We start from the raw sequence: 23,813 nt of genomic DNA, 5'->3' as shown, positions 1-23,813 counted from the left end.
TAGTTCCCCCAAATGACAGAAACATGGAACTTCGTCTTTATTTGGGCATACAGATGATACTTTACAAACAAAGAGATGGTATTTTGAATGTCACTGGTTCTTTAACTCCTAATGTAACAATGTTAAAAATGATCGATGCCAAGGTAGGCCTACAAAATTCAATTAGGATTATAATATAGTTAAGACTAGTGGTGCACAAAAAGACTCTTAGCACTAACCTGTGAGATATGGTGTTGCGTTCCAGCTTGAAACACATCGTGCTACCGCACCCCAGATACATCTTTCTGTCTCTCTGACCATTCTTCCTGGCAATCAGCTAAGAGAAAGCTCCAAGTCCATAAGTCTCCTAATGGCCAAGCAGAAAGTCTTTCAGCACCATGATTTTGGAAAATGTCAAAAACCTACAAGATTTCCCTGAGTATGGACCCCCATAAGGCAGAATTTCGATCCAGGCAGCCCAAGAATCTGTCTCCAGGGACTCCTGTTTTCCTCTCTTGACCCTTGCAATAGCGCCATTTCTTTTCTAGATAATTTTTGCTGTCCCTGGTTAGCACTGTAGGAAAATAGAGCCTAATAGACTGTTTTCCTCCATTTTTGTCCCCATAATGAGCACGATTCTTTTTTTTAATATTTTATTATTTTTATTTTATGTCTATGAGTGTATTGCCTGCATGTAAGTGCACCCGTGTCATGCAATGCCCTCGGAGGTCAGAAGAAGTTGTCGGATCCCCTGGAACTGGAGTTACAGATGGTTATTAGTTACCATCTGGGTGCTGAGAATCGAACCCGGTTCCTTTGTAAGAGCAATTAGTGCTCTTAAAGGCTGAACCATCTCTCCAACCGAGCACAATTCTTTAATAATTGATTGTAAATTTGACTGCTAGAAGCAATGAAAATTTTAATTTTATAGTTTTTATTCTTTCTCATGGTATAATTTTGTTCATGTACACGATTTTAGAAAATCTGAAAAACAGTACAAAATTAAAAGTAAGGGGAAAATGGCTCATAATTCAAGCACTCAGATGTCGACTTTCATTTTTGTTGAAAAATGCAAATAAGTTCATAATGTAAGACTCAAACAAAACTTAGCTTGGCTGTACATCCTCTCTGGAATATTCAATCGTCTGCCCAGCACTGGCCCTCACTCCTCAATAGGCTGCTGAACCAAAGGCTAAGAGGAAGGTATAGTCGCAGTCACAGCAAAGCTGGCGCTCTGGTCTGACCACCTCTGAACTTCAAGACTTACACTGCCCTCTAGTGTCTGTTCTTAAGATTCTACACAGAATCAGAATTGGAAAACAACGACAAAGGGGTAGAAGGAAATGATTAGAAAAGAAATTAAATTATGTGCGCTCAGAGAATTCCTATTCAGGGAAAAAAAATAAATCGTGCTAAAGCTGTTACTTGCCTTTCCTCCTCCTCAGTCCCAATTTACTTCACTAACACAGTACACAATCTATTCCATTCTAACCATTATTTTACCTGGAAGAGACAAGATTGCTGTAATAAAGCTTTTAATGAAGATATACATATTTGATTTATGTACAAGATGAAGTTTCTAGGCCCATAGAAATGACAAAAGCGAATGTGGATAATTAAATTACCTCAAAACAGAATATTTAACACCTACACAGCACATAAAAACATATAAATAGATGAAAGAAAGAATATGACTTCAAAGCGAGCAATTAACGGGTGAGAAAAGGTTAACTGATGACTAGATAAACATGCAAGTCTTCACCTTGACAGTGACAGAACACTGCTCCTCAACATTACATCATATCATATGACAAATGAAATATAAAACTAACTTGCTCAAATGTTAATGGTACTTCTGCAAAAGAAAAATCAGGTAGTACCAGAATTCTTAGAAATACCATACCCAGAATTAGTCAATGCTACTTATGAAGAACATTCTAAAGAAAATATTCCAAAAAGTATAAAATCTTCACCATCAAAAGTACAACAAAGATGTTGCAATATCTCTATTGGTGTATCTTTATGCATAATACAAAATGAGTGTGTATTTTAAGGCTGTTAATAGAACAAGGTAGCAGAGCCTTGAATGTAGCAGATCCACCCAGTTGTTGACCTTGCCACACTGCAGAGCAGGTAACAGAATCATTGGACCTCTCAGCCTTCAAAAGTGATAATAGGATCCATCTGTACAGACAGAGCCCCAGGACACCTGCCTCTGGCCTCAAGCACTTTCATCCATTCACCTTGAAATGACTCAAAAATAGCTACTTCCTAACATCCATAAAATGAAAAAGGGAAAACGCATTTTATAATATATACGCTAAATCTAGCTGCACAGTCATTAAAACGTTTGCCAAAAATTATCATAACAAAACCATATCAGAATGTCTATTCAAAATGAAATACAAAGTTGTATGTAATCTCTAACTCTGTATGTTTTCAAACCTTTGTATTGAACAAGGATTTAAAGATAGTACACTAAGATGTTAATCATGGTTATCTTTGAACAATAGATAAAACAGTTCTCTCATTCTTTGCATTTTCTGTATTTTCCAAATCCTCGATAATTGCTATTCATTTTTTTAAACTTAAAAAAAACTTTTTTTAAGATTTTTAACAATAAAATCCCTAACAATGAGGCACAAAAATATTACAAGAAAGGAGTCAGTTCTGGTGATTATCTATTGAATGACCTTCTTTTTTTTTTTAAGACAGAGTCTCCTGTAGCCCCAGCTGATCTGGAACTCACTATGCAGACCAGGTTGGCCTGGATCTCACAGAGCTCAACCTGCTTCTACCTCTGCCTCTGCCTCTGCCTCTGCCTCCAAGTGTTGGGAGTAAAGGCAAGTGCTACCACGTTGAATGGCTTTTTTAAATAAAATAAAATCTGAGAAGATAGAACTGCAATTGTGCATTCTTGTGATTCCCATTTCATGATCTTCTAAATGACCTCAAGCAGGCTCAGAGGGCCCACCTTCAAAGACTGTAGTTATCTGTCCAGGTATGATGGAAAAAGGATTCATCCTTTAAAGAAACAGGATCAGAAAGCTTTTGAGATGGCATCCACACATTTCATCTGTTCCCCAATTCACAAAAAAATTATGAATTACTGTTAGCATTACAGACCTATAAATATTTCAGGAAATAATTCAGCAGTGAAAGAATTAAATCCCATGAAGGAAGTAATATTATCAATGTTGACATATTTTGCCATTTTACACTAATGAATTGATGTTCCAATCCATACTCCTTTTACTTGTCAAAGACATTTTTCTATAATTAAGAAACAGCTGAATCTAAAAGAAGGGAGGGAGAAATGGTTCATGCAAAATGGACAATTATGAGCTCATAGAAATTTAAGCCAAAAAAAAAGGAAAGTCTATTTTCACACATAACAGAAATATTCAAAAAATGAAGACTTTATTCTGGTCTGAGAAAGCAAGGATTTTAGTGGAGCTACCATTTCATATTTATGATATAACATAGTGAACCAATATTAAAAGGTAATGTTAAATCCAGAAGCTAATGATCAAGATTGGGAATTATTCTAAACCTCCCTTCTTGTTCTAACAGTTTGCCTCACTGGTTTTAATTCATACCTGAGAGTATTGGAGCTAGGAAGAGTAAAGGAGAAAGAATTTAAAGGGTTTTACCTCTTTTACTTGTTCCTGAAAGGTCTTCTATAAATAGAAAACAGCTTATAGAAATGAGTCTTACTCCAAGAAAAATTTCTAGAATTACTTACAATTACCATTTAGACACAACTACCTGAAAATGTTCATTATGAAATTTTCTTACTGGTAAATTTGCATATATTTAAGTTAATAGTACTGAGTATCTAAGCATGTGAAAATTAAAGGCAATAATCTTTAACAATTTCTAAGAGGTTGTATCTGTAAGAAAAAAGGAAGGAGATGGGTCAACAGCAGTGGGAACAGGGTTATGTCAGAATACATCTGAAAAGGGCTCTCTCTCATTGGAGAAGAGTGCATGTCTCTTACAGGCTAGGAAGCTTGGGGCTTTAGTTTGGTTGGGAGCAGTTTGGTCAAAAGGGCTGAGATCCAGTTTGGCCAGGTAGTGTTAACAGGTTAAACTAGAATGTGCAGGATTAGTATTAATGACGTTGAACTCAGGAATTGACTTTGGGAAATTGAAACCACAGGAAAGAGGAGCTATACTGACTCACAGAAAGGGGAGTCTGGGGAGTCTAGGGAACTGCTTCCCAGTCCTGCTCTTGTCCCTTCATTTCCAATGCCTTAAATACACTCGAGTTAACCACTGACAAACAGTGAAACAAAACACAGAGCCTCCAGTTTACACATTACTGAAGAAACCAATAAAAATGTGCTGTTTCTCATAGGATACTGATCTTCTGCTGTAGTAATTCATTTTGGAAATGCTTAGATCCTATTGGAAAGTGCAGTGAAACAAGAGTTAAATGACTTTGAATTATCAAAACAAGACATTAACATATTTAAATGATTTAGAAATTAATTTACAGAGACTGTTATGGTTTGGTCTGAAATTACACACACACACACACACACACACACACACACACACACACAAAACTTCTTTCTCTGTTTCTGTCATTTGGTCCCCAGCTGGGGGCACTGTTGAGGCTTGAAACCTTTGGTTCTAGAGGGCTAGCAGAGGCTATAGGCCACTAAGGAGTAAGCCTTGGCCCCAACCCTAGTTCCAGTCTAGCTCTCTGCTTCCTGGTCCATCATGATGTGAAGAGGTCACAAGCTACTGTCACCATGGAGAGAGCCACATGCCTTCCCTATCAGGGTGTACCATATTCCCTGAAACCATGAGCTAATGTGAATCCTCCCTCCCTCCCATTGCTTCTGTCAGGCATTTTATCACCCCAATATAGAAGAGAAACTAATGCAAAATTGGGGGGGGGATGGAGGGCACAGTTGGGAGGAAAGAAAGAATAAAAGTACCAAAGGAAATAAACAGAATTTTTGGCTCTAATTGACTCTCCTCTTAAGAATACTAAGAAGAAAGATTAGGGATTAACCACCTGCTGTTATCGAAAGACTGTAAGCATTGCTCAAATAAAATAGTCTGACAATCCAATAAATTTAGCAAAAAGAATCCAACACATTGAAAATATGTGGAATTAAATTTCTATACAAACTAATAGCAGTTATCAAACAACGAAAGACGATAGTTTTCAGCACTTTTCCTTTTATTGATTTCTGTGAATGTCAGGATGTTTTTGTCTTGGGCCAAGATCATATATGACATTCAACAATAACCCATGAATAATGATGAACAATTGATTAGAATGGTCAGCATGTTCAGTATATTAGCATATAATTGTTTTGATTCTGTTGTTTATAAAATTCAAGTCATTTTCCTGTGTTATGGCAAAGCCAGTGGACATGTCAATATGGATAGAGGAAATTTCACCTGGGGTCCCACTTCTAAATGAAGAGCTACAGGCAATCAGTGAATGCTGAGGGAGGAGAATCAATTTTTCTCTGGGGACTACCTCCCTGAGAGGTTATCTATCTAATCCCAAGTGGACAGCCCTAAACACATGTACACATGAGCACCACTACACAGACTTGGTGAATTATACTTATATGTGGTATTTTTAAATGTATACATGTATATGTAACAGTAATAAGGAAACTGAGAGGGAATAGGGAGGTGACATGGGAGAAATTGGAAGGGGAGCAGGAGGGGGGGAAACAGTGCAGATACAATACTCATGTATGAAATTCTTAAAAAATAAAAATATATTTAAAATTCACGTCATTTTATTCATATTTGAATTATTAATTATTGTAACAATCTAAAAGATAAAAATAATTTTAAAATTCAATTGTAATTCCCAATTGTAATCTATTTACAATGAGTTTTAACAAAGATTCAGATTTTGTAAGACTTAAGAATTATGCATTCAAAGCCAGGCATGATGACTCACAACTTTAATCCCAGCATGTGGGTGGCAGAGGCAGGCAAATCTCTGTAAGATCTCTGGTCTGCATAGCAACTTCTAGGCCAGCCAGAGCTGCAGAGTGAGACCCTGCCTCAAAAAATAAGAAAAATAATTATGCTTTCAGAATAAAAACCGACTTATGGGACTAGGGCACTTCACTAACTTTCATTGCAAACATGTCCAAATAATCACCCTCCCCGTCATCAGCCACCAATTGTAGGAGATCCATTATTACCTAAAGATAGTTAAAATGGATTCCACAATAATAAATATATATGTCCAAATAGATGAGGGGCCTCACACCTGCTCTCTGCCTTGCAAGATTTTACAACACTAAAGCTAGCAATAAATTAAGAGCAGAAATGTGAACAGAAGAGTCCAGAACAAGAACGTTCAAAAGGGAAAACGAAAGGCGGGACAAAATATTTTCCCTTTGACAAACTATCTTCTTAATCTTAATTACAGGGTTCTGTGGTCTATCATGACTCATTATTAAATGATGAGGTAGTGAAAATTCATTGTCAGAACCCACAGAGGCCCTTGATTTCACTGTTAATACTCTCTTCCTTATTTTCAAGCCTTCACCTATCCTTTGTTGAAATACCAACTTCTTCCCACTCGCCTAATGGCCTGCTTTCCTGTCAAGGGTGGGTCCTTACTCTACCATCTAAGTCTGCTGCAGGAAATAAAATAAGCTTGCTAATATATATCTTAACACACATTACATTCTGCCTCTCCAAAATGCAAGGTAAGCCTAATTATATTTATAGAATGAAAAACTTTTCCCCTGTAAAGAAAGTTTAAATGTAACCAAACATATGGGTATGTGCTAGAAGGGATGAAACAAAGAATCCAACTCCATAGATTAATGTGTTCTCTGTATATGTAAAACTTTTTTATTGCCAGTCAAAGCCTACACCAAGTATAAGTTTGAAATGTGGTTTCTATTTCATTCATGAACGTTAATTACTCCAGACTATAAAGCCTTGGTAATGCTCACACATAGATTCAGGTGTCATTTCTACTTCATGAAAACACTTATATTTGATTTTTAAAGAAGATAAACTTGAATCTCATGTATAAAATGAACAAATGAATTTTCAAAGATGGAGATAATGTACAGTCTGGAAACTATAAATCATGTGTTTTATTTGAGCCCTAGAATAAAAATAGACTGGTTATGAAACATGACTTTTGAATACTTTAATAAAATAGTATCTCTACATGACACATAGGTTTTGCTGATATGCACATCCTATTAATTTCATTTTTTAATATTTTCTTAATTTCTCATATCTTCCAAACAAGATGGAGAAATGTTTAATAATATGTTTAATAAATGAACCAGTGCTAACCTGATCTCTAGCAATGTAGCTTTTGACTCCAGAATTTCATAATGCATAGTTCAGAATTTTTGTAAGTGACCAGGAGAAAGTCATAGATGACACAAGTCTCAAATCCATAAGTTAAACAAAGTACATAGGGTGGCTAATATATGTTTGCTAGCATAAAGAAAACAGATTGAACAGAGCTGCAGAACTTCATCCTCTTCCTCCTGCTGCTCTTTGGCTTTACAGACTTGGATAAGTCTGTTAACCTACTCAAACCTCAGTATCCTCATCTGAAAAGGAAAGCAATCACATTTAAGCAGCCTCATTCATGGAATCGTGTGAGATTCAAATGAGAGAAGAATGGCTCAATAAATAAATAACTCTGTCAGTCATGAAGAATGCATGATTCATACAGTCTTCAACATTTACAATGAATAAAGTTCTAAGCTAAATTTAAAGTATCAGTCACTTTACTGTAAACTGAGAGTAAGCAATATTATAAAAAACATTAAGACTCTGCTTAGTAACTAAATAGAAGCCAACATTGGGTCTTCACTGATCTAAAACTAAAATAATGACAAGAAATCATAGAATACATCTGACAGCTGCTATCAGTTCCTGAAAGAAACTCTGGCAGAATGGAGTGCTTCCAGAGAAAAGCCCCCATGATGTCAATGGAAGGATCTCAGCATCAGACCATGTGAAAATGTCTTCAGCAATAAGGTATCCTGGAAACTTAAAGCCCTTGATGGGAGGGAAATGGAGATTATCTTCAGACAGCTTTTGTGCATTGTGTTTAGGAGAGATTAGATTTGTGCTGTGGTAGTTTCAGAGAACAAGTTAAAGATCAATGTATAAAACTTAGAGAATATCTTTGAGTTCAATATAAAAATCATTCCAATTAAGAGAATGAGAAGACAGATACTACCCAAAATATTTCTCTATTTGTCCTACCTTTGACTCCCTTAGTATGTAAATCTACTCTATCAGACTTCTGTTGACTCTTCCCCCACAGTACCCTCTGTTATTAAACCCATCTGCTGTTCTCAACAGTGAAGCCCACTGTACTTTCTGAGATTGCCTGTAAATCTCTTCATCAGTCTTTTGAGCATCAATCAGTTCCCCAATCATATTAACCTACATAAGTATTTGACTCATTTTTTTTTGTCTTTTTGAGACAGGGTCTCCCTGTAGCCCCAGCTGTCCTGGAACTCATTATGTAGAACAGGCTGGCCTTGAACTCACAGAGATCTGCCTGCCTCTGCTTCCCGAGTGCTGGGATTGACTCATTTTTATAGTAAATTATTTAAGAACAAGTAATACAACCTATCTTCTTAGCTTATTTGACTATCTACTGTATAATAAAAACAAACCCTTGATTGCTTCTCCTTAGAACTTAGCACATTTCAATGTAGTGCTGTCCGGAAAGGTGGTGAATTTTTTAATTATTAATTGGAGGAAATCATATAACATTAATGAACCATTTTAAAGTGAACAATTCGAATGCAGCATTTAGTACATTTAGAACATTAAAATTGTGCAAGCACCAACTCTACTGCTTCTGAAACCTTCTAGTCATTCTAAAGTCCTTTCACCCATGAGGCACTTTCTCCCATTCTCTACTTCTCTCGGGTCCTGGTATCCACTGCATGCATTCTGTCCCCCAAAATTTGTCTATTCTGAGTAGTTCTTACAGATGGGATCATTCACTATGTGGCATTTGTGTCTGGCTTCTTTCACTTAGCATAATGCTTTCAAGGTTTTCATCTATGTTGCTACCTACATCAGTACCTCATTCTTCTTATGAATAAGCAATGTTCCACTGTATATATACACTATAATTTGTTTATCCATTTTTCTATTGACAGATGTATGGACAGTTTCCAGCTCTTGTGTGTTGTAAACAGTGCTATTATGTGCAAGTACTTGTATATATGCTAGTTGGAGTTTGTCCATTCTCTGGACTAAAAACCTGAGTGATAATTGTACTGTTAACTTTTTGAGGAACTTTCAAAATTTTTTCACCATGACTAAATGATCTGATATCTCAACAACAGATGAGAAGGCACAAGGGTTCCAGCCTCCTCTTTTCCCTGCCATCACTAATTTTTCATGATTTTTTTTTTTTTTTTTGTATCATGGCTGCTGCCCTAGTGCACATGTAGTGGCACCTCTGGAAGGTGGACTTTAAAATGTTGAACTGTTTATCAGGGACTTTTGTGGAAGAGGTTGGCAGAAAGAATGTAAGAGCCAGAGGAAGGGGTGGAGTGTTAACTGGAAGTGTCCTCCGACTACTATGCCGGCAAGCTATATTCACAACTCCTTCCCACACTTGTCAAGGAGTCAAGGGGGAAGTCAGTTACCCCTCCCACCCAATCAATAGACCTTTGTGCACGTGGGGGAAGGGGCAAAGGATATACAAGGCAAGAACATAAAGAGGCACCTCTCACAATTTTGTGGGCTGTGGGGAGGTCACAGGATCTGTATTTGAGTGTGGACTTTATGGCACAGACATAAATGTGGGGCTCCCACTCTTCTGTAAATAAACCACTACCTTATGCTCTATTAAAAATAAAATTTTAAAAATTAATTGATTGATTAATTAAATAAATTAAATAAATTTTAATTCTCAAAAAAATATTAAACCATTTTAGACACATCTTTAAAATGTACCTAAAGAAGTATCTTTGCTGCAAATTGAATAAAGCTTAAGCTTCAGAGCCAGCCCCACACTGAAGGCCCTGTGTTGAAATTAGAATTCATAATTTTTTATTCTTTTTCTTTGAAAGTGCTTTCAGCACTATAAAACTTGAATTTCCCCTGCCCACCAGCAAAGAAAAATGCCTTCTGTTCACAAGTATAAGACACTACACCTACCCCCAGCTTCAGTGCTATGCCCTTTGGTCTCCAATTTCACCACACTCATACTTAAAGCCTCTATAACCACCAGCGTCTAACCTGAGTAAGAGGTTCAAGCACCTGGTATAAAGGTAGCATGGCAGGAACCACAGTAATCTAAGCTTTTTGGCAACAGCACAGTACCAAGTTCATGTTACTTCAGAAAAGTCAAATATAAAAATTTTTTGGCTTTTTGAGACAAGGTTTCATCTAGCCCAAGCTGATCTCAAACTCACTATGTGACTGAAGATGACTTTGAACTCTTGATCTTTCTGTCTCTATCCCTAAGTGCTTGGACTGTAGGTGGATGCCACTATGTCCAGCTTCAAATATAAATTTATTTCTGCTTCCAAAATTATTCAGATACAGCTCTGCTGATAATGAACTCTTCCTCTCAAAAATCAAACTTAAAGGAACAGATCTATAGTGTGTCTGCGATACCTTAAAGACAGTGTCTAATTTATACTGCTTTTGCAATTTGCCTGTGGCCAATAAGAAGATTCTGTCACATTCACTAACAGGAATCAAAATGCAGAGGAAAATTTATTTGCCTGTAGCTGCCCCTCTTTTGCATAAAAATTTGTGATGCACACCCACAATCTGCACTGACTACACGAAAGTCAAATAGTAAGCTCCCTCAAGCATGCCCAAATGATTTATAAGTCAGTTTTACAGCTATGTGCTATTATGTCCTTCAGGAATCAGTGTATTAGAATTGAATATTCAATTACAACAGTATGTGACAGGCTATACACACTGTTTGCACAAGGCACCAAATAATTTTGACTGTTAAATTTGATGACAGCATTTATCAGGAAAGCAATCTACCTCTCTGTAAAAGCTTTGAAATTTTGTGTTACAGCACCATATGGTAGCCTTGGTTTTCTACATTTTCACCTTCAAGATTCAAAAGTAGTTCCCTATAGTTTGCTTATATTGTTCCCCCTGTAAAATGTTAGTTTTACTTTGCATTTAAGCAAACTAAGTTTATATTAGTATCACTCATTTTAAATGTTAACTTACTCACCATCCAGTATCTGTTGCTATAATGAGCCCCAAATAATGATGCCTTTAGTTGTGTTCTACATACTTTGAGTGTTCTCTACTTTTTATGAAAGAATATTCATTCTAAGACTATTTTAACCTCTTGAAATCAAAATACCCTTTAAAGATGAGCAAACACTGAGTCCCAATTATTTCTTTTTCTCTATCTCTTGCTCCATTGTTTGTAATCTATCAGCCATTGCATGCATGACTTTTGAATCAGACTGGGCAGTCAGTCCATCTGAAAGGATGGAATAAAGCTGAGCTCACTGAGTTTTGTGAGAACCATGTATCACATTGTCAAAGATAGTATTTGAGAAAAATACTATGGTTTTTTTTCCTTTCCTCAAGAAAGATAGAGTACTTAGAGGGGAAAGCAGGGCTCATGCCAGCAATTTATAGATTTAAATGTAAAAATTAATCTTGTCAAACAATTTTCCTTAAATTTTCATGTACATAGAAGTCATGCGAGGAACTTTGAAAATGCAAATTCTGATTCAGTATATCTAAGGATGCAGTGAGTAGGACTGACATGTGTCCAGAGAACGGCAGTGCCACTAAGAACTAACTGTGTTTAAACAATAAAATCACAGAATTCCATGTTTCCATCTAAGTATGCTAGAAATAAGTAAGGTAGGTAGACTGCCATCAGGTTGATGGTGTCCCCTCTTAACTGAGCACTTAATTTAGGGACAATTATAGATTTACATGTCCTTATAAAAAGTAACACGGAAAAATTATAGACCCTCTACTCAGCTTTCCCCAATGGTAACATCTTGCAAAACTGTAGTTCCAAATATAACAACCTAGACAGTGACATTGATAATTTGGCATTCTTACTCCAATTTCCTGTGTTATTTGTATTCGTTCATATATGTGTGTATTTTGTGAATGTGTGTGTGTTTGCTTATTTGTTTTGCACAATTGAATATCAAACCCAGGGCCTTGGACATGTTAGGCAAATACTCCATCACTAAATTATATATCCAGCCCTCGTTTTTGTAATATTATCACAGGCTCAAGTTCACACACCCACAACAGTCAAGTTTCAAGTAGTTTCATCTCTGCAAAGTTCTCTCATCTTCCTTTTTTCTAGCCAAACCTCCCTTCCTATGTCTACACTCAACCCAAACCCTGACCCACCAATCATAAATCTGTCCTCCATCTGTATAATCTTGTCATTAAAAATGTATATAAATAGGATAATCTGTTCTTTAGATTAAGAATAATTTTTTAAGTTTTTTATTACATTTATTTTCTGTGTGACTGGGGATGCACATGCTAAGCTGTGTGTGCAGAGGTGAATCGATAACTTGTTCTCTCCTCCCACCATGTGGGTCCTGAAGATAGAACTCAGGCAATCAGGACTGACAACAAACACCATCGTCTGCTGAGCTGTCTCATGCACCCTGTTGGCTTAAATACATCAATATTGTCCAGTTATGCTTGTGTTTATTTGGTGGTTTCATGGTTGCTTTGTTTGCATTTGTTTTAGCTGAGAAATATTCTATGGCATGGATGCACCTCGAAGGTTTCTTTAACCATTTACCAACTGAAGGACATCTGGGTTGTTCTAGTTTAAGGTTATTACAAATAAAGCAATTATGAGTGTTTGTGTACAGATTCTTATGTAAGCATAAGGTTTTCTCTGAAAAAGAAATGGCCGAGAGTACAATTACAGGGTTGCATGATAAATGCATGCTTATTTTTTTTCAAAGTTTTTCAGAGTTTATTGATATTTTAATTTTATAATCAGTGCTGAAAATGTCACTTTGCATAAATAAGTAGCACAAAATAGCAGAAATACGTTCAGGGCCTTATCAGAAATTGTTGGAAATTCTGTCTTAATCTAAAATTGGAATGATACAGAGAAGATTAGCATGGCCTCTGCGCATGCTTATTTTTTAACATTTTATTTTCTGTGTATGAGTGTAGTGTCTGCATGTGTGTAAGTGCACCCCTGGCATTCAATGCCCACGGAGGTCAGAAAAGGGCGTCAGATACCCTGGAACTGGAGTTAAGGACAGTTCTTAGCCACCATGTGGGTGCTGGGAACTGAACCTGGGTCCTCTGCAAGAGTAGCCAGTCCTCTTAACCACTGAGCCATCGCTCCAGCCCTGCATGTTTATTTTTATAAGAAATTGACAAAATATTTTCCAGAGTGGCTGTACCATTTTACATTTCAACCAACAGTATATTAGTTGAAAGGCTTTTATCTTTCCTTTTTTAATATCTTTTGCACTTTTGAAAAAACAGTCAGTCGACTTTTTAATGGTGACGTCCCACAAGTATGTCCTGAGCAGCAGATAACTGACAGCAATCATGGGCTTGCTAGCATTTGGTGTTGTCACTGTTTTTATTTTAGCCATCCTGAGGGGTAAAGAGGGATATATTAGTGTGTTTTTAATTTGCATTCCCTAATGGCAAACGATGCTGGGCACCTTTTTCTGAATTTCTTTGTTATCTCTGAGTCCTCTTCTGTGAAATGCAAAAATACCTTTGCCCATCTGATGATTTCTCTCTTTTTTTGCTTCTTACTTTTCAACTGTGAGAGTTTTTCATCCATTCTAGATACTAGATCTTTGTCATATATGTAGCTTGTAAATATTCTCTACCACTGTGTAGCTTGCCTTTTCATCCTTTTAATAGAATCTTCCACAAAGTCGTTTCTAATTTTTATCAGGTTATAATTTATCAGGTTTTCCTTTTAGAGTCTGTGCTTTTATTTCAAATTAAAGAACTGTTAACCCTGGACCCAAACTTTTCTACTATTGTTCTAAAACTTTATAGTTTTATGTTTTCTACTTTGATCTTTTCTGAGTTAATTTCTATATAAGATGTGAGGTTTAGGTTGAAATTCATTCTTTTGCCTATGAAAAGCCAATTACTTCAGCACAGTGTGTTGAAAAGGCTATCTGCTTCTTTAAATTGCTTTTGCACCTTTATAAAAAAAAATCAGTTGGTGGCTTTTTAATGGTGACATGAGTATCCTGCAAGTCTGTCCTTAGCAGCAGATAACTGACAGCAATCAAGAGTATGGCTGTGACCTAGTCGGCACAGATGTCTCTGTGAAAGCTTAAGAGCTAAAAGAAGGAAAGTTACACCAGCTGCTTGCATCTTTAGGAAAGTTTCAATACAGAGAGACACTTCCAGAACAGTTCTTTCACTGAGCTTCAGCAGTTATCAGCAATTTCTTTGATTTTGTCTTGCTCTTTAGTAATCTACTTTCAATAGATGTTAAATATTTCATCCTTTCATTTGGTTGAGAGTCAAAAGTTATTTAAATTTCACCCATTTGTACCCAGCCACTGTCTTCAATATGGGCTTTGATTCTTATGCTTCGGATCAGCTCAATATCTCCTCCCAACTCTTTATTAAAAAAAAAAAGTAAAGATGCAGCGTTGAACTTGGCTCTCAGTGTAACCTTTAAATATGTGCACTGCAGCCCCTTTAACTTCAGTCTCAAACTGGATATTCATGCTGCATTCTTCATTAGGTGTCATTATCTCTCTACCTGGAATATAAATTATGTCTCTGTCTATCCAAAGAAAAGAAACTATGAAAATATTTTCTGATCAATAAAGTATATCACTGAAAACCAATTGCTACCCACTCATTCTTAAGGAAGAACCTATCAGAGAAATTTTCCCCAACCAGAACCTGAACCTTCTAACTTCTAGTGGTCAGGAGCTGAGAGCGGGATTCTCCAGGGCTCCAAAAGGTGATCACAGACCACCAGAGTTCTGACTTCTGTCCTGCAGTCCAGTACTCCAATATATAGAATCATATTCCAAACTACGTGTTTGATTATCCCATCCTCACTTCCCCTTTCCCTAGCCTGATTTCCTTCTATGCTATTTCTGGTTTCTCTGAGGCTCCCATGTGATTTTACTTCATTGACTCACACAGTCTTGATTTCCTTCTTTCTACAAATTGCCTTCATTTGCATTTAGATTATTCAATTGCTCTGAATGGGTCCCCTCCCTATCAGAAGCTCTTCACACACATCTCTCCTGGCAACCCTATGAATGAAGCCAGTCTATGTCTCATGAACTCCTACTTTCACACCCAGACCTCAGTCACACATACTGCTGCCCAGACAATGACAAAAAACCTTTGAGGGGATTGACGTTCACTTGTGAGAGTTAAAGTTGCTTTGTATTCCCCATGCTATCTACTTCTTGCTGTTCTCTGCCTCAATCCAATTTATTGATAATGGAGGCAGTTGGATCAGAATCTGATACATCCATCCACCACATTTTAGTAGTAATAGGGATTACCGTGCCTTACTAGCACAGAACAGCACCTCACCTTCCCTCTAGGGAATTTTCTTCTTCTATGTAGTAAGTCCTTCTGAACACAGAGCACTTCTCAAGCAAAGTTTTTGCTCAAGATGGATAGCTAGGTAAGTAGATCTCTAGCCTGACCGGTAGAGGCAGCATATTCCTCTCCCTGATAAGTTTCAGCTTTTACCAGAGTATTTCATTCTCCACTAATAGAAATCCCAACTTCTCATCTCCTTCCTCCTCTTTTTAATTCATTTATTTGTTTTATTTATTTTTTTGTATGTATGTTTTGCCTACATGTATGTAAGTGTATCCATGCATGCAGTACCCATGGAGGCCAGAAGAAAGCATCAGATTCCCTAGAACTCTAGCTACATATGGTTGTTAGCAGCCATGTGGGTAGGGGCTGGGAATCCAAACTGGGTCCTCTGCAAGAGCAGTCAATTTTAACTGTCAAACCATCTCTTCAGCCCTTTCTCTTCCTTGTTACCATCTAAATTACTTTCCTAGTGTAATTGCTTTATGTTGCTGCAGTAAAACAACCAAGAAAATCAACTTAAGAGAAAAAAGATTTATTTGTTCATGGTTTCAGAGGTTTGGGCTTATGATTTGTTGGCTCATTGCTTTGGGGGCTGTGGGCAGCATGTGAAGGAGCTGCTCACTTCTTGGCAGTCAGGAAGCAAAGACAGAAAGAAGGAACTACGGTCCCTAAATTCCTTTCTAACACATGCCTCCAATGATCTAAGTGCCTTCCATTAGACCTCTCAACCTAAAGGTTGAACCACTTCCCAATAGTGCCTTGGGCTGGAGACCAACCCCTTAGAAAGAAGCCGCTCCTTCAACATGAGTGCTCTTTTACTTCTGGGAGGTTTTAGGGCTTTCTTCTTTAACTTATTGTACTGAGATTATGGCACAGACTGAATGGCTTAAAAAACAGAAAATTACTTTCTTGTAATACAGGAGGCTAAAATGCTGAGGTCAAGGCATTACCAGAGCTGGTTTCTGGTGAGTACTGTCTTCTGGCTTGTAGGTGCCACCTTCTCACTGTTATTCAATGTGGCCTTCCTTCTGTGTGCATGCAGAGAGAAATGGCCCTCTACTACCTTTCCTCTTCTTAAGATATCACCAAACCTGACACATTTGGGACTCCCCCTTAGGACTGCATTTAAGCTCCCTAAAAGCTCTGTCTCCAAATACAGTCACTTTAAAAATTGGGATTTTGACCTGTGAATTTAGTAAGCATAAATTTCAGTCCATAACATATTGTAATAAAACAGATTTTTAAATTTTAGGTTAGCATACAAATTATTGGGCCTCATCATGGCATCCTTATCCATGTATCATGAGAGCTGTCATAAAATAAATAAATATAACAAGTGAATAAGTAAAAATAAGTATAAAAGTATAAATAAAATGAAAGGGAATGTAGGGGTTGGAGAGATGGATCAGAAGTTAAGAACACTTGCAGAGGACCTGGGTTCGATTCCCAGCACCCACATGGTAGTTAACAACTGTCTGAAACTCCAGTTCTAGGGGATCCAATGCCCTCTTCTGCCCTCCATAAGCACTGCACAACACAGGTGCACTTACATGCATGCAGGCAATAAACTCACACACATAAAATAAAAATAATAAAAAGTATTTTTAAATGAAAGATAATATTATCTAAAGAAATAACAGACTAAATCTAGAATATATTATCCTTGATTCAGAGTAAGTACACACTGAATATCTACTTAGTAAATGTACAAGACACTTAAATGACACCTCAGAACCATCTCCAAGACAATTTTCAGAAGCATTAGTGAATTCATTCTTTGGCTTTTTCAGGTGACTATTATGCATTTTAAAAGTGGTAAAAATTAGCCATCCTAAAAATTTAGCCCCTGAGAGGCTACCCATGTTCCAGTAGATGGTCCTCCACCCATGTATATACAGGCAGCACTAAGTGAACACAATGGGTTTTTTAAAAGAGCACATGCAGTAAGGAGGGAAAATTTGTGGGGGAGAAGTAAACAAGAGAGGAGTTTAGGGAAATGAATGGGGGTGAATGTGATCAAAGCAAATTAGACACATGTATGAAATTCTCAAATAATAATAAAAATATATATTTTAAATAAAAATGAAATAAATTAAAATTTAAAAACTTAGTCATCCTATTGTTTCCTGCCTACTTAACAAGAAAACACTGCCTGATACTGAATTTTTATTAAAATAAAATATATCCGTATTCATAATCTATGTGACAATGTTTTTAACTTTTTTGTTACTTTAACTTTAAAATAGCTACTTAACTTTTCAATAGGGTTAGATGTATTTATGGGCCATTATGATGTGATTCACAAACAAAGAAAGCATCTCAGACATGAGGTCCAACTCTTACAGATTAATAGAAGGAATGTTCTAAAAAGCAGACTATTGATGGGGGAAACAAGCTTTGAAGACATAATGTGTGATAACATGTTACAAATAGATCAATAATAATTTAGGCTAGGAATTATGCAGCATTATCGACATATGCACATTACCATGTATATAAACAAAGGTATACAAACAATGCCATATGTATAAATGAAATGTGATAATTCAAAATTTTCATAGCATTTGGGGTGAATACAATAAGGGATTGTTTGAGTTATACTTCTAGTCATAAAAAAAATTTGCTAAAGATCTCTAAGATTTTTTTATGGTGCAGCCAGATACTTTGGTAAAAATCGGAATTTTGTGTTATTTTCATCTACTTTCATTCAGAAGTATACCCCACTTTCTCTTATTCAAAGCAAGTATCTTTTCTCCAAATATAACTTTTAAGGGTAGCTACCTAATTTATCATTATTACCCAAATATGGCAAATGAAAAAAGACCTGCTCCTCTCTCTTCTCAAAAACTTCCAAAATTAGAATATAATACTGTTTGCCTAATTCCCATGCATAATTCAACAAGGTAGAAGTATGTTTAAAGGGATTTTCAACCAAATGAATTTTTTGGGAAATTACTGAAGGCCTTGATAAATGAATTACTTCTAGAGAGGAATTTAGCAAAGTTTGCAGCAGCCAAAATTTAGTCAAGATTTCGTTAGAGAAAATAAATACTACTTTTAAATAGGTTCAAAAATAATGAATATAAATCCAAAATATTATTTAAAGAACAAAGGCATATTCTCAGTGATTTTTTTTTAAAAAATACTTAAGAATGGAGATAAAAATGACAAAATTTAGCCTGGCGTGGTGGTGCACGCCTGTAGTCCCAGCACTTGGAAGGCAGAGGCAAGCAGATCTCTGTGAGTTCAAGGCCAGCCTGGTCTACATAGTGAGTTCCAGGACAGCTGGGGCTAGGGAGACCCTGCTTCAAAAAGACTGAAAAAAAAAGAGACAAAATTTGATGGCATTATGTATTTTCCTTAAAATTTTTCTTAAATATCACCAATGAAACCTTCCTTGCTAAAATTAAAGTCTCCCTCCACTAGCTTCATGTGCAGCATATGACACCACTGACATCTTTTTTTCGAACTCTTAGTGTTGCAGATTTTGGTGACATTTCTTTCTCTTTGACCTACCTTTCTAATTGCTGCTTCTAAGTTCCCTTTTTAAATGTTGTTCCTTAAATGTCAGTGATTCCACAGTGGTGAACTCCCCATCTTTTTTGTTCCATGTAAGATCTTACCAGTTATCTTGCCCACAGAATAATTTCCATCATCTCCTCTAGATTGGGGGTTCCTACTTCAGAATCTCCAGCTCAATCCTTCCTTCTGATTTTCAGACTCAAATTCTCAGCTGTCTGGCATACTGGATATATTTAAAGGGACCAGTCTTAATTCACACCTCCAATTTAACATATACTGAAGTGAATATATTTCTCTTACAACTCCATCTGAGATGGCCATGTTGAACAACGAACCCATACAGCTAATTCAATTAGTTTCCTAGGACTGTCATAACAAATGAGAACAGACTGGGAAGATTAAAGTAACAGAACTTTACCTTCAAAGTCCTGGAGCTAGAAGCCCCAAAATATAGGTGGTAGAAAGGTGTGTCTTCCAGGGAGCACTGAGGAAGAAATTGGTTACATGCTGCTCTCCCTATTTGTGGAGTCTGCTGGCAATCTATATTACTTGGTTTGAAGACACATCTCTCCAACATCTTCTGTCATCACATGGACAACATAACTCATCTTCAAGTCATACTTCCTCTATTCCACAACTAATTTTCTTTTTTTTAAAGTACATTTTCTAAAGTGTAGCTAATGATATCCCTTGGCTGCCTAGAATTTTGATATGGTTTCCCACCAATATCAACTGACCTTTCAGTCATCTATGATTTGGGAGTCTCTGTTGGAATGCTTCTCTTAATTTTACTATGCAAAACTACAAAAACCCTTCTTTGCTCATGTTATTTCCTTTGTCTTTACATAATGGACATGTCATTCATCCTTTAAGTTTCAATTCAAATACCTCCTTTAAGAACTCATCTAGAACCTCCATCTACCCATTTCATCACATACATTTATGTGTATGCATACCACGGAATCTGGTTCTGCCATTAAAAAATGAAATGCTCTCACTTGCAGCAACTGAATGAACTGGAAGACATAATGTTAAATGAAACAAACCAATCAAATAAAGAGGAATGCCACATGTTCTCACTCATATATGGAGGTTAAAAGAATTGATCACATAGAAGTAGACAGAATAATGATCACTGGGTATGGTAGACAAGAGATGGAGAGAAATTGAATGACGGGAATCAAAATACAGTTGGATAGGAGAAACAAGTGCTAATGTTCTGTAAACACTAGAGCAACTGCAGTCATAGAAATTCATTATGATTTTTATGGACGACTGGAAGTTCAAAGGTGCTGAACAGATAATATTATAAATGTTTAAAGAAATGACTGTAGAAATAGTATCATTTAGTCCTTACATATTATATACATATATTGAGTCATCAATGTACTCATAAATACGTACAAGTATTACATGTCCATTAAAAATCAAAAAGAAACAAATGAAACAAAATTAAAAGCTCAAAAACAAAAATTACTTCCAGCCATTCTTTTGTGCTATGCTACACAGCAATCTTAAACTAGAGAACATGCTTTTCCCAGGAGTCCTAATAAACATGAATAATCTCAAGATCTGCATTTTTTTTTTTTTTTGGTCTTTTTGAGACAGGGTCTCCCTGTAGCCCCAGCTGTCCTGGAACTCACTGTGTAGACCAGGCTGGCCTTGAACTCACAAAGATCTGCCTGCCTCTGCCTCCTGAGTGCTGGGATTAAAGGCGTGTGCCACCATGCCTGGCAAGATCTGCATTTTATGTGTGTTCCGTCTTAAGACTGATACTCCTGTATTCACATGCAAGTCACAGGCTTTCATTTCATGTTTTATCTTTCATGATAGACTTCTTGCCACTTTTCAATACAGAAGGCCTGTTTCTCACTTGTCTAGGTCTTGCTATGATACATTGCCCCAGAAGGCAAAGGCCTCCTCAAACCCAAAGTGGAAGCTGTTAATTGTTTAACTTAAATTTTTTGCACATACTTCTGAGTAAATTAAAGAAATGAAGAATATGATCATAATTTTAGTCTTTTTCATCAACTTCTTAAAATGGGTTCTCTCTATATCTTCATCTTTAAAAAGCTGGGCTAGTGAGATGGCTCAGTTGGTAAAGGCAACTGCTTCCAAGCCTGGCAACCTGAATTAGATCCCAGGAATCTACATGGTAAAAAGGAGAGAACCAACTCTCCCAACTTCTCCACTGACTTCTGTATGCAAGCCACAGCATGCACACACCCATGAACATACACACAAAATAAGTAAAAATGCAATTAAAAACTCATAACATCTTAACCTAAAGTTAAATAATTCTTTATTTATTCATATAGGCACATAAACTTTATCAGTCTCATGCTTCTTAATCAGAGAGAATCATCTAAATATGTAAAATATCTTTGCCATTTCCCAAATCTTTCATTTTATAATTATGAGAACTAATTCTTTTAAAAACATACAGTATTTACAAACTAGACTTTTACTTGTAGCTGAATGGAAGCATAGACATTGGGCTCCTCTTTCACCCCCATCTGGTTCTTTACTTCATGAAATACATGTTTCTTCATTTCTTTTGCCTTTTCTGTTTAGTCACAGAATAAAGAGAAACATCCATAGTTTCTCTATGCACACAGGCAGAGGAGATGGGCAATGATTCCCTAGAAAAGAAGCCAGCAACAAAGAAAATGAAATAGACTAACATATTAATGTTCCAACTAATACACAAAAATATGTGGTAGTGAAAATATATTTGAAATATATGAAACACTAGCATGCTTTGTAATAGTATTTCCAGCGTTTTACCCGTGAGGTACAATTACATTAACTAGTGTTATTAAGTGACAATTATACAGTCAATTGGGGCTTGTAGATAATTCCAGAAAAGAACTATTCTCCTCAGATCTCAGGACTTGAGTTAGGCATTTTGACTGTTTAAGTATCTGACTTTTTAATGTATGATCCAACAACTCTCGACTTTGCTTTTTATAGATTTTTTTTAAAGAATTAAAGCAAATCAAATAAAGTCAGAAGGTAGGAAGTAATGGGTTTATTGAATAAACAATCATTAAAAATCTATCTTGTCCAAGTTCTTCTCGAGCATAAAGAAAGAAAAGACAGGGCCATTGACCTTTAGATCACATAGTCTACAATGAGGCTATTCACATCCAGTGTTCCAAATACCCCTTATACCCTGATGACCGAGGTCCTGCCCCAAGAACAATATTCTGGAATGCCTCCTGGGCAACACAGATAAGACCATATTATTCAAGATCCTACTAACACCTTGAACTGAGCACATATACCAAAATAAGACCTCACTTTTTCCATGCACCCCCTACATACAAACATCTGTATAAAGGTTTAAATCTGAAACACACCTCCCAGTCTCATGTGTTTGAATACCTGGTCTCCAGCTGGTGGCACTCTTGGGAAAGTGTAGAACCTTCAGAATATGGGGTGTAACTGGGTCACTAAGAGTAGACCTTGAAGATTATACCCAGGTCCCTGTGGTTCTAGTCTGTACTCTTGGTCTCTTTGTCCAAGTCATGTTAAAAAGTAACCACCAGCTCCCACTGCATCACTGAGCCACCTCCTCAACCGTGCCTTCCCTGCCATGATAGATGGAGATTCTCTGAAACTGTGAGCTACAATAAATCCTTCTTCCCTTAGGTTATTTCTTTTTTTAATCTGTTTTTATTGAATTTTGTGTATTTTATACATAATATCTCAAACAATTTAATATCTTTATATGCCCATCTCCTCCAGCATGCTCCCACAGCCTCCCCACTGGAACCCATATACTCTGCCATCCATGTTAAGGCTCAAAGAGCCAAGTCAGTGTCCCCAGATGTTCCCCTTTGCAAGTCCATCCACTGAGGTCTAGTCAGCCTATCTATAGTCTCTTTTTTAGGAAGATTAGCTCTGCCTCACCCAGCTGCCAATGTTTCTTCAGCTAAGATTGGGGTCTGCTGTTCATTTCCCCAGTTCTATGCTGGCTTTTTGTCTGCCTGAGTTTGTATGGGACTTGTGTATGCTGACACCATTGCCATAGACTCATATGAGCAGGGTCCCAGGAGTTTGTAGGACTGTTTGGATATGGTCATGTACCTCCTCCCTGGCTTTTACAATTTCTGCCCCCTCTTCTGCGATAGTCCCTGAGCCCTGGCTGGGTGAAGTTTAATGTCAGAGTTCTGTCCATGGACCAGCAATTTGCAGACTTTTAATCTCTACATTTTGCCCATTTGTGACCTTTTGTGTTTCTGTCCCTCTGTTGCATAAAGGATCTTCATTAATGAGAATTGAGATTCATTAGTGTCATCTTCATTACCTCTTCCCTATGTCCCATGTGTCTTAGGTTTCGAGGTTGCATTGTAGATGTGTCACTTAGGCCTAGGCAATTCACAGACAATGTCTGTGTGTGACCAGTTGTGGTACATGATAATAGTCTCCGACTAGAACAAAATAAGATTCTTTGATGAGTGGTGACTGGGATATTTGTGTGTAAATATAAGGATACATATTTTGTACATAGCAAGAAATGACATTAGTCTAGGGATGTGACAGTCTTGGGGTTTTCTCTAAGATCTATGACCTCTCCAGCCATGCGTATTTGGTTATATTTACAGTACCATGGTGAAAGGGTTAGACAGGGAGAGAAAGGAGAGATAAATAATGCCTAGCTAGGTTTAAAAAACCAGAGGGAATCATATTAGTTCAGCAACCTAATGACAAATAACACATACAGCATCTCTACATGAGGCCATGAGTATAGT

At 36.8% G+C, this 23,813-nt stretch overlaps 1 protein-coding gene and 1 pseudogene across 1 annotated transcript in view; both read left to right on the top strand.

The window, feature by feature from the left end:
* The window catches only part of Cngb3 (cyclic nucleotide gated channel subunit beta 3), a 198,120-nt gene that overhangs the window by 35,727 nt on the left and 138,580 nt on the right, over positions 1–23,813 (top strand).
* On the top strand, positions 13,038–13,131 carry LOC115069673 (annotated as a pseudogene).

Source organism: Nannospalax galili, unplaced genomic scaffold (genome assembly GCF_000622305.1).
Source record: "Nannospalax galili isolate Female #2095 unplaced genomic scaffold, S.galili_v1.0 scaffold934, whole genome shotgun sequence".
Taxonomy (NCBI): domain Eukaryota; kingdom Metazoa; phylum Chordata; class Mammalia; order Rodentia; family Spalacidae; genus Nannospalax; species Nannospalax galili.
Note: the sequence above shows the minus strand (reverse complement) of the source record. Positions and strands in the feature narration are given on the sequence as shown.